The sequence below is a fragment of the Ochotona princeps genome, chromosome 2 (assembly GCF_030435755.1).
Source record: "Ochotona princeps isolate mOchPri1 chromosome 2, mOchPri1.hap1, whole genome shotgun sequence".
Lineage (NCBI taxonomy): Eukaryota > Metazoa > Chordata > Mammalia > Lagomorpha > Ochotonidae > Ochotona > Ochotona princeps.
The window spans coordinates 48,067,838-48,084,894 of NC_080833.1; the positions used below are offsets into that span (position 1 = coordinate 48,067,838).

The 17,057-nt window shown below is 42.8% G+C and overlaps 1 pseudogene; it reads left to right on the plus strand.

Annotated features, from left to right (window-relative positions):
• Window positions 1-269: 269 nt before the first annotated feature.
• LOC131483241 (protein SET-like) overlaps window positions 270-17,057 on the plus strand; it is a 63,654-nt pseudogene continuing 46,866 nt past the window's right edge.

Genomic DNA, 17,057 nt, shown 5'->3' on the forward strand with positions numbered 1-17,057 from the left:
TAAATGGCTCTAAACTGTACAGTTCAAAATGGTTCATGCTTTATTTCATGTAATATGGATTTTCCCCCATTTCAAAGAAATGAGGAAAGCAGAAGTACAAATTTGGAGCTGATAGGCAACTGTGTGAAAATTGTGGACACCCTGTTGCTTGTATGTTCTGCTTCTGCCCTGTACCAATTTCAGTATCTACCTCATGATCCAAAACAGTGGCTCATGCTCCAGTGACAACAGCTGCATTCTGACCATCAGGAAGCAGAAAAGAACAGGGGATGAAGGGCAGACCCAGGAGAGCGACGTGCAAATGGAGATATGAAGAATGTGCCAAAATCAGACAGGGAAGCCGGACTGGGAACAGTGCTCCAGAAGGAGATGCAGAAGGGGCAGGTCTTGGGTCTGAGAGTTGGGAGCCATCCAAGCTGTCTGGTGCCTGGCCAGTTAAAGAAGCTCAGGGGAGAGGTGAGCAGCAATTAAATCACCAAGGACACCTGAGGACCTGCCTGGCTATGCTATCTTTTCTTTCATCAACCTATTCTTACTCATTTTACCACATTACACTCCTGAGCTTTGAAGAAATCAATTCAGCAGGATAACCCAGTGAGAGAAGAGACCAGAGATGGCCTTTGCTACACATAAAAGCACACATTTCATCTTCTAGGCGAGGACTTTTTGAAGTTATTTACTTCTCAGAGACAGCTGCCAAGGACCCCATGACTTAAGGGTCCTCTCCTGCCTCCTGACAGCGTATTTTACTGCTGCCCTTCCAAGGGTCTCCTCTACTGTCTCCCTCCTTCAATGACCTCATTCTCAGTGTCAGTGAGAGCCAAGGTAAATTGTGCAGACTTATGGCCAAAGCCAGCTGCTGAGATATGAACTGATTATTTGTCTCTGCAGGCCTCAGGAAACAGCTTTTGGGAGAATGAAGAAGAGGCTGCTGCCTTGGGTCACCCATGCTCACTTTTTTGTTCTTGACAGGGACTGGAGTTTTATGTATCAAGGAGCACGTCGGGCCAATGTGCCCGGGCTGTGCCTCACATGCCTGAAGAGAGAATGCATTGCTGAGCTTAGGGAGAACTCTAAGCCACTTTGGCCATGCTCTGAAGGTATCTCAGTTGCTGTGACGGCCCAGAATGGCAGATCTGGGGTCCTACATAGGTAAAATGCCTGACGCAAGCTCTGACATAGAAGTGTGAGGTGCCTAAGGTTACAGGTGACACCAGCAAATGTCTTCTGACACAAGAACTGAGAGCAGCCTCCAAGCTGATGGATTTTGATCAGAAAATCTGGACATAGAAGATTAGAGAGGACACTAGCATACGAAGACCAATAGAAAATGAAGATGTAGACCTTGCTGTGCATGTAAACGGGTTCCCTGTAGGCCTGCATCTGGACATAAAACTGTTGCCAATTACTCACCATGAGCTCAACACTGAATGCATTTTTTGTTTAAACTCACTCCAGTTGTCATTGCCCCCATGCTTTAAGGTCACAGCATCATCTACTTTCTTGCTCAAACTGGCCGTGCTGTGAAGAGACAGAGGCAATGAGAAAACCTATTTGTATACACAGTCTTCATTACATTCTAAATCAATGTCCCTTACTGTTTCCCTTTAAACTCTACTAAGCCTCAATCCCCTGTCCCAGCAGATGTGGGATCATTTTTCACAGTGCTGGAAGAGATTTGAAGACTTCCCAAGCTTTCATTTGATTACAAACAGAAACCGGTTAGCTGGAGAAATGAAATGCCAGTATGAAGGCTGGTGATTGACAGAGGGTGAGGGGGAAGCAGGGCCTTGAAGTGAGCTGCACAGCTCCTAATAGAAGCTGGGTAGTTTCCATTCACCCCTGGAAGTGCATCCCTTCCTTGCAGTTTCTCTCTGGAAAGCCCAACTTAGAGAGCCCATTGCTTGTCTGACTTCAGGCAAGTTTGACCAATGGGAAGCATCCTCAGGAAATCTGATGGCAAGGAGAGAACCAGCGTGTATATTCACTGGTTCTCTCCCATGGGATCACAGGCTGGCAGTGGCTGTGGTCCGCTGTTCAAGTCCTTGGCACCTATCATGTAGCCCCCTTCTGAGGCCATAGTACAATTCTGCAGACTCTATAGGGTCTGTTACCAGCCACAGTACTTCAATATCCAGTATTTACTTTCCTTAAAGACACTCACATTCTTGCTTCACTGAAGTCTTTTCAATAACTAATCTGAGTGCCTTCTGTTTCCTGATAGGACCCAGGGCAACTCAGACAGAACTTTAGAGCTGGAAGGGATGTCAGTTTTCTCCTGTGCTTTTCTAACATTTTTATTATACCTGAAAAAAATGTAGTAAGAACTCCAATTATAAAACCTATACAGTTCTGAAAGGCTGTGGAACCTCACCTGCTTAGCATCACACGCCAAAACATGCCTTTTTCCTGAACCCTTTTTCCCCCTCCTCCATGCAATCCAAGGATCTCAGGGCACATATTCTCAAGCCAGCTGACCTCATCCAAAACCCTCCATCCCACTACAGGCAATGGGAGAAGGCAGTTGGCAAAAGCTCTAAAGTGTCTTTTGTTGGCCTGAGTGGGTCCAATTTATGCCCTTGGCCTTCATCAACAGTTTGCCTCAATATCTTTCAAAGTGTAAAGTCCCGTAAATCTTTCCTGGGAGCAAGGACTCGACCGCCAGGCTGTGTTAGACAAACATTGAGAAATGTCATTAAGGCAACAAACAGCCTCACTGGCCCGACATAGGCCTTTTCTGCCAGGCTCAAGTTACCTAAAATCAATATTTGAACAAGGACAAAACCACATGTTTTGGAAACCAAACTAGAGGGGTCTAATACCAGGCCTGGAATTGTGGTTAAAACAGGCATGTTCCAGCCAGCTCCAGTGCTCTGCTATTGGTCATGATGAGCTGCCCAGGCTCCCACTCTCTCCTGCCCCCCAGTCACTAGACTTGCTTGTCCTGAGTGACCTCACCCAGGCAGGTGACACTAAGAGACAGGATAAGCAAGAAACAGGACTTCTGCTGAGCCAAGAATGGAACCTGAGCTTACAAAGCAAAGGAAGTTGGAGAGGATCCTTCATGCTACCTCTAGCATTTGCTCAAGAACTATACCAGTCTTCACTAAGATCTGACAGTTCAAAAGTGAGCAAAACATACGATTCTGTGCCCAGGGAACTCACAGCATGGTCAGGAAGGCAGAGGGGACACCACACCACGTCAGCATATTAGGACAATTTACTGGTATGTCAAGGGGCTCTGGACACATATGGCAGGCAGTTATCCCAGGGAGTGATTTAGGGTTAATCAGAGAAGGTTTCCAACATCAGATCCGTAGAACAACACTCTCCATTCCTGTTTTTAACCTCAGTGTGGGTCAGGCTTTATGAAGGGAAGGGTTAGAAGGGAGAAATGAAAGTGTATGGGACAGAGTTCCAACTTCACTTGGGAAGTCCACTTGATCTTGTTGGTGACTAGGAAGGTAAAGATGAATTGTGCCCAGTTGAGCATTGGTGGACCCTCTCTTCTCAGAACTAGCCTGGCTATGGAACCCATACAACCCACCTTCTGACTATTGGTGGTCATGTCACTAACAACAGTCCATTCTCAAATGATAATCTCATTAAGCACGTCAGCTCCCCAGTGTTCTTTGCTCTGTGGGCACCAGGACCATCATCTTCCATAGAATGATATTTGCAGTCCTCCATAGGTCTATAACCTGTCTGTTCAGTGTTGTTATTTCTTGTGTGACATATCCCTTAAATTCCTTGAACTCCTGTATGGAAGATTTGTAACAGGTTTTTAAAGTCTCTGTTCCTCCTATCCACAGTGTCTTTCTCAGTTAACTCAGAGGTTTACAAAGGCTTTGTTCATTTGCAAGGTAGGCATCAATAATATTCACTGTCTCTGTATCTTCATTGTACTTCTGGTTAGCAGATTCCTATCCTTAGGACAGGTGTTTAAGCTATGTTACCCACAAGTCTACAGGTTGATTTTACTTACTGCATTCGGCACCCGGTTCTTTATTTGCAGTCACTTGTGACACACCCTCCAGCGAGTTTCATCCCCAGTCTCTTTGGCTAGGTTTCCACCACGGTCTCCACAGCCCAAGCTCCTGGATCAGCATTTTCCATCCTCTGTGATCCTGTGCTGTGGATACACCATTGGCTGGACAGCTTTTCTCCCACTCTCGACTCAAGCAATGCCTGGTATTAAGCAGATGCCAGCTTTCCTAAATTACTGATCACTGGGTTGTCAATGGTGCTGATCTTGCCAGACCTGCTGGCTGTTAGGTCTGAAGGCCACCTGGATCTTTTTTGATTTGAGCCTGTAGGATGCCAAGTAGTTGGTAATATTTTCTCTGTGAGACCAGTGTAATGCATTGAACCAGAAGTGAATTCTCTCCTATCTCAGTGCCCGTGCAGCTTCCTATTGTTCCTTCATCCCCACAGCTTTCTGCTCAGCATGCAAAATGGCACCTAATGTGGCACTAATGAAGGTCCTAAGGGTCAGCAGGCCACTCAGACATATTTTGAGTTGAACCTTTAGAATGCCAAATTGGTGCTCTCTTCCCTATGGGAGCAGTGCAACACTTCGAGTTGGAAATGAGCTGCTCCTGGCTTAGCACTTACACAGCTCACTGTTGTCCCTCCAGCCCCACAGCCTTTTCCTCAGTACACAAAATGGCACCCAATGTAGCACTGGTGTGGTTCTGAGCCATGAAATTCACCCTGTTCCTGCTTCTGCCCGCTTAGACTCTGCCACTCTAGTTCCGTTCATGATCAAACCAAGCGCATCAGCAGGATGGGCAGTTCTATGCCTGGGTTCACCTCCTAAGATCCTGGTGAACTCTGCTTCCCACATAGCTCCTGATGGAACTCTGATCACTGACCACTGACCTTTCCTGGGGTATCTGGTCACTCAAAACCACTCTGCTGTCACCAATGCTTGCTGTGTCCACGGGTCTCCAGGTGTCTCTCTGCCATCATCCTGTTCTCTTCTGTTTCCTGGTGTTGCAGCCTCTCTGCTTCATCCTGGCCAATGAATCTCCATCTGTTTAAACATGTCCTTTTCCTATTCTTCCATTTTGTTTCATCAATAGTGTCTTAGTTTGTATTGTGTTGCTGTAACAAAATACCTGAGGTTGAAAAAATTATAAAAGATATTTATTTTTTTCTCTGGTTTGAAGATCCAGCAATATAGTTTCAGTACTGCTTCTGGTAGAGGCATTATACAGACAGCATCACCTAGCAGGGTTATGTGTAAGAGCTAATGTGCATGTGGTAAGAGAGGAAGAAAGAGACTGAGATGGATCTGACTCATTATTTTATACAACTATTTTCATAGGAGTAAATCCCATCCCTAGAGACTCAATCCATTCCCACGAGCCAAACCATACTCCATTCTTACAGCAGTGTCCCAAGACTTGATTATCATCATCAACATGAGTTATGGAAAAGAGAAACTACATTCAGGCTATAGTAAATAGTTGAAATACAGCTTCGCCTTTTTGAATTTCTATTATTATAGGCAAGCAGAAAAGCTTGCCTTTCTTATCACTATCGCCTGCACATGAAACTCACTTCTGCCAGAATTACCTAAGCGTTCTCCCATGAATTTTTCAACCTGGCCAATCCAGATATAATATACAATATTCTTAGGACAATGCAACAGGCTAGGGAGACAAAGAATAAGTTTTTAGGTAGACTCTTTCTGGACATACAGGTGTAAGGAATATGGCACTTAAAAGCACTGCATGAAGGTGGGGACGATGTGATAGCCTAGTGACTAAATCCTCACCTTGCAACCTCTGGGATCCCATATGGTTGTCACTTCATGTCCCAGCTATTCCACGTTTCATCCAGCTCCCTGCTTGTGGCCTGGGAAGGCAGTAGATGATGGCTCAAAACCTTAGGACATTGTACCCATGTGGTTCTTGGCTTCAAATCAGCTCAGCTCAGTTCAGGTCATTGCAACCATTTGGGAAGTGAACCAGCAGATGAAAGATCTTTCTCTCTGTTACTCTGCCCTCCCAATAGAAATAAATAAATATCTAAAACAATTTTAAGTACTAGGAGGAGGTTCAATCTGTTGCAGAGGCATATTGGACTATGAGGAAAGCAGGGTATAGTCTATAAAAGGCTCATAAGGAAGGCCTGGCACATAGGAGATAATTAGTAATTAGTTATCAATGAAATTATTTTGTGAATTTTTTATTATAGGTGATAGTACTGGCAGAAAATGATCAATAATATATTAAATCTTAAAATGTTTAGCACAGGTTCATGGAGCTCAAACGAGATTGTGCCTAGGGAATATATAGAAGCTTGATTAATATTGATTAGAACTACAATATTAGTATCAATGGTAACGTTAGACCCCGATAATTATCATATATTTATTATTGCACACATTGTGCCAGTTATATTTTTATTTACCCAACCACCCATTCATTCTTTTGAACATTAAAAAATGTGTCTAAACAATAGCGTTTTCCATGTTCCAAATGTTTATGTATCTCTGAAATGCTCTCAATTTCCAGGATGATTGTGTCTGAACTTGATTGAACATTAGGTCAAAAGCATAGAGCTCCCATGAATGGGATTAGTGCCTTTACGAAAGAGGCGTAGGAGAAACCCTCATTCCTTCTATCATGTGATGATACAAGATGTCAGCTGCTTATAACGTAAGAGACAACTGTCACCGTGTACTGAATCTATGGCACCTTAGCCTTGGACTCCATAGCTTCCACAACAACAGAAAAACACCTGTATTATGTGGAAACTAGCCAGGATTTTTTTTTTGACATTTTGGCACAGTAGTCCAAACAGAACAAGGTGGTGGTTTTATTTTCTTCCATCTTTTTCTTTCAGTACACATCCTTTACATGGAAGAGATTACTAGAAAAAAAAAAGTTTAAAAAAGTTTAAAAGTTAAAAAAAGTTTAAAAAAGATTTTCAGTAACTTAAAAGTACACTGAAAGCTTAAAAAGACAGTTGGTCAGTATTGGAAGGAGAAGCACTAAGCACTCGTTTGTTTGCTGATTCTTCATTTATTATTTTTTTTTAAATTTTCATGATATAGTTTCATAGGCTCAGAAATTTCCCCTTCCACCCTCCCACCCTTCCCCCCACCATGACCATTTTTCCCTATATTGCAACAAAAGTATAGTCCTCCAATAATAAACACAATTCCATCATTCTGTGATTTGTGTATGATAACATCATAGTAGACCATGGTAGAACGTTCAACATTCTATTGTCAAGATATATTAGCAGTTTCATTAGGAGTGCATCTTTTATTCAGAGTAGAGATACATACTGCAATGTGTCTTCACTTCGTGTTATACTACAGTTCTTCTAGATAAATATATGGATATATATGTTTACCTATATATCTATTGGGCTTGTATTTTACATGAATGTTGCCTTCTATCAGAGAGAACATATGATATTTGTCCCTTTGGGATTGGGTTATTTCACTGAGCATAATGGCCGCTACTTGGGACTATTTGGTTGCATATAGTAGAATTTTATTCTTCTAATGTCTGAGTATAATTCCATGAGTGGATATACCACAGGGTTTTTGTTTGTTTGTTTGTTTTTGTTTTGTTTTTAGCCATTTCTCTTTTGATGGACATTAGGGTTTTTCCATGTCTTCACTATTGTCTATTGTACTGACATAAATATAAGATTACAAGTCACTTTCTCATATTACATCTCACTTTCATTTCCTTTGGCTATATTCTTAGGAGTGAGATAGCTGGGTTATATGGTAGATGAATTTTCAGCAGTCTGAGCACTCTCCATACCGACTTTCATACTGATTGTAGTAGATTATATTCCTACAGACAGTGAAGTAGGTACCTTTCTCCCTATATCCCCACCAATCTCACTGGAGTTTGGTAGAACTTCAATGTGGTTTTCATTTGTATTTCCCTGAGAGCTAGAGAATTGAGCATGTTTTTCACATGTCTAGTAGCCATTCAAATGTGTTCCTTTGAAAAACATTCCTTTCCTTCACCCATTTCTTCACAGAGTTTTTGTTTTGCTATTGTTGAGTTTTTGGAGCTCTTTGCAAATTCTGGGTATCAGTTCCCTATTGGTTGTGTATATGCTATTGGGAACCATTGATAATATTTCACAGAAGTGTAACAAAATCACTGAGATCAAATGACTGCAATTTCTGGGATGGCTCTTGCAGCTCACCTCTGGGCCCCAGAGGTACTGAGCTCTGACTTGAAACTCAGACAGCCTTTGGTTTCCTTGTCTGTATTGATCGACTCCTGTGATGCAGTGTATGAGTTTAATTCCATGGTGCTAGGCCACAGGGTAGCTTCTACTTGTGGAATGTTCCAGAAACAAGCAGCACCCATATGCTGTAAGAGGAGTACAGCACAGAGATTGGAGTGAGGTATAACGGCTGTGTTCACACTTCCTTCTCTTCCCTCCTGAGGACATACAAAATACTGCCCTGCAGTCTAAACGCTAGAATATTCACTTCTGGAGAAGTTCAGATTTTCTAAAATCCCAAGTATTCCTAGGGACTTCAGTATTGTAAAAAGATCACAAGCTTTAAGTTCTGGCTGATCCTGCTTTGGGTTGGGAGACCCTAAGTTAGTGGCTTTCTCTCAGTCTCAACCCCCTTAGTTTTAAGACAGAGATAACAGCTTTTTCACAGGGTTATGAGAAGCATCACAGATGAAAACATTTCTAAATCCTTGGCACTATAGGTTAGTTTTTTTTCCTCTAGAGAGTTTTCTTATTTTGAAGTCTCGCTCTCTTCTTGGACATCCAGGGATCACTCATTCAGTTTTTCTTTCTCACTAATAGAAGTGAGAAAGTGCTATGTGCAAACTTTAGTGCCATTGGCCAAACCATAATTTTGGCTCATTTCCTCATACAGTAAAACAGTCAGACACTGTGGATTTATGAATCTGGAAGGCAAAAAGTCCAGGATTCAAAGTAGCAAGACCTGTTCTTCCATCTCTGTGCTTTTAGCCACATCACATTTTAAAAAGTCAGATCCTTTTCAGTATTAACAGTGTCCCAAACAAACAAATAAACCATTAGATTGCTGCAACCTCAGGTCCACTAAGGAAACAGGAGATTAAGCACCTAGGAGTATCTTTTCATCTGTTTGTATGTGTTCTACAAATTTCCATGAGGACCTGCAACTAAAGCAGAAGAAATTATTCCACAGGAAAAGAGTTAAAAAGTTCATGCTTCAAGAATGAAACAAAATATTTCAAGAATGTTAGAAAGAAATATGATGTACCCAGGGGACTCTAAAGCAAAATGAGAAAAGGGAACAGCTGCACTTGCCACATGCTGCGCCCTGTCTACTCTCTAGCCCAGGTTTGGGAGCTGGGAATTTTGAAATGACAAGGTAAGCCTTCTTTTCTCTTGTTTCTCTCCAGGATTCCTTGATAAGGAATATCTAATGACTCTATATATAACTTCTTATTAGATATGAGCTAAACAGATCTGGATTTAGAAAACCCATTTCTGCTACTTAATACATGATTTTGGTAAGTTAATTCATCACTTTGTGTTTCCATTTTTTCACCTCCAAATTGAGATGCAAATATCTATTCCTCAAGATATTTGACAAGACTCAATGTCATATAAGGCCTTTAATAGCATTCTCAGAGGAATTCACAAAGCACAGCTGATCTTTCGAGAGAGAAATTTGGGATGAGGAGTGGCTTTGTCTTGCATGAATTGCTCAGCCCTCTCCAAATCATTCCCAGTCCCAGATGATAGATCCATTTTATGAGGCTAGCTCTTGACTTCAAGCACAAATCTAGAGGTATATGAGGAGATGAGAACAGAGCCATGGTCTTCTCCCAAAAATAAAGGGGAAAATGGGAATTTTCTACCTTTTTTAAAGGTTTATTTATTATATGAAAAAGTTACAGAATGATATCTCTGAGAGAGAATCATCCAACTGTTGGTTTACTCCCCAAATGGTTTAATTCTCAGGAGTGTGCCAGACCAAACCCAGGATCTAGGGGCATCAATGAGATCTCCATGTAGGTAGCATGAGCCCAACACTTGGACCATGTTCCATTGCTTTGCCATCTATATTAGCAGGAAGTTTGATGGGAAGTGAAACAACAGGGAATTAAAATGGCAATCAGATGGGATGCTGGTATCACATGCAGCAAGTTGATCCATTTTGCTATAACACCGCTCCCATGCAAATAAATGGAGCTTTCAAAGGCTAAGTAGCCAGCTGGACAAAAATGGTGAGGAAAGTCTATTGCATAGAGCTCTGTGGGATTTTTTCAGTAACCATTCACTAGCTTTCTCTATTTATCTAGTGTGTACCATTAACTGCTTCTCAAACCTGGATATACTGTAAAAACAAGTAATTGCTCTTGCTTGCTTGGAGCTAACTTTCTAGTGGAAGAATGAAAATTAAAAATTAATCACTGGCATATGCAGGAAATATTTACTTGCTTGAATTAAATAAATTTGCATAAGAATTCTAGAGGAAAAGATCGGGGGAGAAGAATAGTAGTGGGTTACAGATCAGTGACAGCCTCTAGGAAGTCTATACCTGAGTGGATATTGGAGATGGCAGCAGAAACAATCTGCTGTTGCTGGAGCTGAAGGCCTAGGGTCTGATATCAGACAGCAAAAAATGTAAAACCTTGATCCACTAGTTTGGAGCTTTTGTCTTCTTTGATTAAATACATTAGTACACAATTTACTTCTGGTGTTACTATGAAGATTACATAATATAATAGACACCAACACTTAGCAAAGCACCTAGCTCAGAATAAAAATTCAGTAGAGGTTATGCATTAATTGCACTGCATTTTTGTTGTCCCATTAATTAAACATGGGCAGAATATGTATGTCTGAGTGACAGTTGCAAATCAAGGACTCCATGCCCAGAGCAGAGGCCCAGATGTGGACCCATACAAGATGGAAGAGGGCAAATACTCACTGGAATGTGTGGGACTCCAGTAGCCAATGTCAGTTATACAAACCAGGCACATTTGTCAACAAGGCAAATGTAAAGAAAAGTTAATAGTCACTGATAGAGAGAATGAAAAGGTGAAAGTTTAAGCCAAAGAGTCACTAGTAACAATTCATCTTGATTGATTATTTTCTGCCAAATCCTATGCATATACTTTACATGAAAGCTGGCAGTTAATAATAGGTAGGCCTATCTTCACTTCACAATCAAAAAGACTCAAAGACGGGAGCCAGCACTGTGGCCAGCAGCAGATTTAGTTGCCACCTGTGAAGCCAGCATCCTACATGGGCACCAAAATTGGATGCCCAATTTTTAACTTAGCTCCATGATAATGTGCTTGGAAAAGCAGAACAAGATGACCAAATAATTGGACCTCTGTGACTCACATGGAGAATGTAAAGGATCCAGGGTCCTGTCTTCAACTTACTGCAGCTGCAGTTATGAGGCCATTTGGGAAGTGAACCAGTAGATGATTCTCTCTCTCTCTCTCTCTCTTTATTGCCTTCCCCACCCTCAATTCCTCTCCCTCTCTATCTCTCTCTCTCTGTAATTCTACCTTTTAAGTAAATAAGCAAATCTTTAAAAATAAAATGACTGGGATGATACTCTGCTAGCTCTGTCTTCAGATCAGAGAGGGTATACCTAAGAAGCTGTTGAACTTGACTGGACAATAAGATGCTGGACTCTATGTTTGGTATACGCTTGCAATGGGGGAATCTCAACTGAACTTGAGCTGTGGTTATGCAACAAGGTGGAGGAATCCACCATGGTGGGAGGGTTTGGGGAGGGGTAGGAGAACCCAAGTATCTATGTAACTGTGTCACATAATACAATGTAATTAATGAAGTTAAATAATAAAAAAAAAAGAAATGCAAAAAAAATTAAAATAAAATAAAATAAAATGACTCAAGGACATATTGACTTACTTAAAATCAACAAGCCAGCAAATAATTTTGAACCTGTTCTTATTATTCTTATTCTTATTTTATATTGCTGTTATTTACATAGTTGATTAGGGAGCAAAGGGTCAAGGGCTACAGAGAAGTGGGTAACACCATTGTTTCCACATTTTTCTTTCTCCTTCCTGTATCTGGGAGAAGCCACACCCAGCCTCCCAATCATCTCAGAGTCCCCAATATGAGATATGCTCCAAGGGCACTGCTCAGGTGGTTTAAATAGTTCAACAGTTCTGAATTGCTGCCAATCTTCACCACTCCGAGCATGATGGAATTGACACAGTCTACCTTAGAGTCTCAGTTTCCCCAGATTTTCACTGCCAACTGGTGGGCGTATTTGATCAATTTGTTATGTCCTCTGCTGTAGTACCAATGTCCTAACAAATCCTCCATATGCACATGGATATGTTGTCCACTGCTCCTTCTGAGCCACTGAGGAGGCTCAGCCCTGACACATGCAATCCACGGTCAGATCATGAAACCTGCAACTTCCTCCATGGTTGGAGTCCTGAGTCCATCAGTTCAGTTGGAGGGATTCCCAAAGAAACTTCATCTTAGGTGATCCCTGACCTTATTCTTGTGTGTGCACGCCAGTATAGGTTCTGGCACAGTCCGTCACCCAAATCGGCCTATGTGCACACTGTTTGTTACAATTGCTGGGTCAGTTCTACCTCCAGCCCTGTCTTCTATATAAAGCAATGGGTGTTGGAGTCCAGCCTGACCCTGCCCACCACACACTCAGTCCTCACGTAGATCAGTGGGAGCTTCAGCCTATTTGGAGTGACCTGCAATAACCCTCAGCCCCTGCCTTGGTTTCCACACATGTCAGTATGTACAGAAAACCAGTCAAGTATGTCACACACCCCATTCAGCTCTCATACATATCAATGAGCATTGAAGCCTACTTCAACCCAACTAGCCCCACTATCTAGCCCATACATGGGCTGGCGGATGCCACTCTCTGTCTAACCATGCCTGTCCCAGTCCTGGTTCTCATGCTCAGCAGTCAGAGTGGCAACCCAACAGGGAAGTGCCCACTGTTTTCCTACTGGGCCCACTCCCACTCCAGGATCATGCACTCTCCAGGTGGTTCTGTTGTTTAGCTTGACAATTTTCCCACTGTGCCAGCACCTGCCAGTTGATGCTGTGGTAAAGCCCAACCAATCCACACCCATTCTGACTTATGCTTGCACCGGTAGCAGGAACAGTCAACCCAGCCTGTCGTTTCCTTTATCCAGCTCACATGAGGCAAACAGATGTTGTAGCCTTGCCCTGTCTGGTCTGCCTCCATCGCAACTCATGCTCTCCAGTGGGAGTGGTGGTCCAACAGGGGAACCCATGCAGCCTCCCCTACTGACTTTGCCCCATCCCCTTTTGGTTCTCATGTGTGCTGGTTGGATGCTGCACCCCAGTCTGGCATGGCCTGCCTCACCTCAGCATTTGGCATTGGGTACTATAGCCTAGCCAGTCAACTCCCAATTCCAGCTTACAATGGTGGGAGCTACAGCCTAGCCAGCACCCAGTCTAAGCCCTTATATGTGCTGGCATGTGTTGCAACCGCTCCCGGCCTGACCCACACTGTTCTGGTGCTCAGAAATGCCAGCAAGTGATGTGAACTGGTCTACCCCTGACCTGCACCAAATGCATAAGAGTGGGTAATAGTCTCTGGCCTGGTCTGGGCTGGTCCCCATTGCAGTTGTTGCACTGTCCTGCAGGAACTGTGCCCTGACAGAGGAGTTTTCCAAGCTCCTCCATCAGAACCTCACCCGATACCAGATCTCGTGCACACTAGCGGGTCCATGGGCAGCCCTACTCAGTCTACCTCCTGTCCTAGTAGGAACAGTGGCCTTTCCTGACTGGCCTTCAACCCATTCTTGTTTTTATAGTTGGGTGTTACAGCTCAGTCTAGCCTGGTCCAAACACAGAGCTCAGACCCAGCTCAGCAGGGGCAGACACCTAGCCCAGCCCGTATTATATCTACCCTGGTCCTCATGAGCAACAGTGGGTTCTGGAGTCTAACCCAGTCCAGCATGCCCAGCCCTTGTCCACACTTGTGCTGAGAGACATTGTAGTTGTATCCAGACCAGAACACAGCTTCCACTCTGGCCTCCACACTCATGAGTGGGAACCACAACCCAGCCAGTGTGTTCCCTTAAGTCTCCAAACAGGCTTGTTCCCAGCCATAGATCTTGCACATGCCAGTGGTTGCTCTCACCCAACTTGGTATAGTCCCTCACCTGTCATCATCTTTGCCTTTGGATATTGTAGCCTGGTCTGACCTGCCCTGCCACCAGTCCCGGCTCTTACTAGTGGGTGCTGGAACCTGGCCCTGCTCAATCTGCTCCCAGTACTGGCTCATGCAAACCAGTAGGTGTGACAGCCCAGCTTGGCAGAGTTATTGAATTTTGAGCAAAACTTGCAGTTTCCTTGGTAAAGCCAGACCAAATGACTTCATGGGCCTTATATAGCCAGCAAGGTGAAGAAGTCATTAGACCACTCTTCTACCCCAAATCCACTTGACCTCTTTTCTTTAGGTTGATGTCTTTCATTAAAGTGAGAAGCATTTATTAAGTAATTGTTTACCATGACCTGAATTATATAGCACTCCCCAGTTACTCTTTTTTCGTTTTTATATAATTTATTTCTTTTCATTGGAAAGACAGATATACAGAGAGAAGGAGAGACAGAGAACAAGATTTTCCATCCGTGGTTCACTACTAAAGTGGCCACAATGGCCAGAGCTGAGCTGATCTGAAGCCAGGAACCAGGAACTTCTTCCAGGTCTCCCATGTGGGTGCATTGGGCCATCCTCAACTTCTTTCCCAGGTCACAGGCAGAGAGTGGACGGGTAGTGTAGCAGCTGGGACATCAACTGGTACATGCAACGTGAGGACTTTAGCCACTAGGCTATCGCACCGGGCCAGTCACTCTTAATGTAGAGAAGGTGGCATAACTGCAAGAATCCTGCCTTGGAGTCAAACATGTTTAAATGAGTATGGATATGACAATGGGAAGGTTTTGGTTCTGTTTCTTCAAAAAGAGACCTAGCTAGTATATGCTTGAAAATGTTAAATTGCAGTGCAAATGGCACTGAGGAATGACTCTGGATCTCTGAGTCAGAAGACTCAGAGTCTATGCGTCTTATACAAGTTGTCCAGATTGTTAGCTTCCTCTACTACAATAAAACCAGAGTCAAGACTTGGAAACCCAAAAAGGACATTCTGTGATTTAAAAAAATGATATTGATTGGCCTTGAATTAAAATATATGAACTAAAATCCGACTTTTATCGTAAACTCTGAAGTTGGTTTACAATAAATAAATCACTTTTGGTGATTCAGTCATTACCCGTACAACATGCATTGATTCATCCAGCCTTCACGCATAACTTAGATGGTGGCTATTTTCTCAACCACATCCTTTGAGTCACTAGCACTAGAGATCAACTAGATACCCTCCAGTTGCATCCAGCCCATTTTCTTCCCCAACCTCAAAACTTATCCAGATTGAGTTGGCCTCTTAACTTTTCCCCTCCTTGCCAATTATCTAGCATTTCTGTTCATCTGGGTGGCTTACATGAGAGGTCAGGGAAATGCAGTCACTCATCCAAAGGGTGTGAACTCCTGGTAATCATATACATTAGTGTCAAACAGCCAGGAAGTACCAAAAGATAGCCAAGTGATGTCTCTGGCATGTCAGATATTCCCCTTTCTATCCAAAGTATGCAACAGTCAATGAATCCTGACTAAATTATTGACTTCTTCCTTGCCTGGTAGTCTTTAACATAAGAAACTCAAGGTAGCTAAGAGGTAACAATAGCATAAAATTTAATGGGGAAGCTGGGAGGAAATTCACTGAGCTCAGTGCATTGCACTGATCCCACATCAAAAATAATACTAAATTATAGCATCTTACAACTCAAAATAGATCGTGTAGCTCTCAGACCTAACAGCCAGCACTGCCAACAACCTAGCTATTCAGGTCACCTGGTATTAACCTAATCCTGGGAACTGCTTGAACCAGAAGTGCGACAAAGGTTGCACAGACAACAGTGCAACAGTGCAACAACAGCATGGGATCACAGGAGGTAAAGTGCTGAGCCAGGAATTTGGGTTATGAGACCACGTTAGTAGTATAACACAGGAGCCCAAATTTAAAACTTGCTGGAGCAAGTGGCAGAAGTGACTGCAAATAAAAAACCATGTACCAACCACAATAAGTAAAATCAAATTATAGACCTATGGGTGACATAGCTTAGCAACCTGCCTTAAGGAGAAGAATCTGCTAACCAGAAGTACAATAACCAAGAGTAAAAGAAGAGATATAGGCACAATGAATATTACTGAAGACTCCCCTGCAAAGAAGCAAAAGCCTTTGCCAACTTCAGAGTTAACTGAGGATACATTGAGAAAATGGTGGATACAGAATTTAGAAAACTCATTATAAAACTTCTTATCATCAATGAGAAGCACATACAGGAGTTCAAGTAGTTTAAGGAATATGTCACACTAGAAAGAACAACATTGAAACAAAATCAAGCCAAATTATTGGAAATGAAGGAAGCAATAAGGCAAATTAAAAATTCAGTGGAGGTTCACGAGGAAGACAGGGCTGGAAACAGAACGAACCCAGCAATCCCAACGACCAGCATGAGCATAAGCTGATTGGTGTGATGGATGGTGTCGGACTCTGTATTAGCAAACTCGCACAAGAATCAGGCCTGGGATCATCTCAGATGAAGTTTCTTTGGAGATCTCTCCAACTGAACTGCTGATCTGAGGACCCCAACCATGAAGAGACTGTCAGCCAGTGGATTCTGAATAGGATTCATTGCGATTGGAACTGAGAGATTGGCAGCAATCCAGAACTGATGAACTATCAAAACTGTATGAGCAGGACCCTCAGAGCGCGTCTCCCGTTGGGGATCTGGGATGGATGGGAGGTTGGGTGGGGCTTTTCCCTTTGTTTTTTTCCCTGATCCCAGATACAGGGTAAAATGATATTGATGTGAAAACAATGGTATTACCCACTTTCACCCTGTAGCCCTTGACACTTTGTTCCCTAATCAACTAAGTAAGATTATTAAAAAATAATAAAAAAATATGTATCAAAAAAAAAATTCAGTGGAGG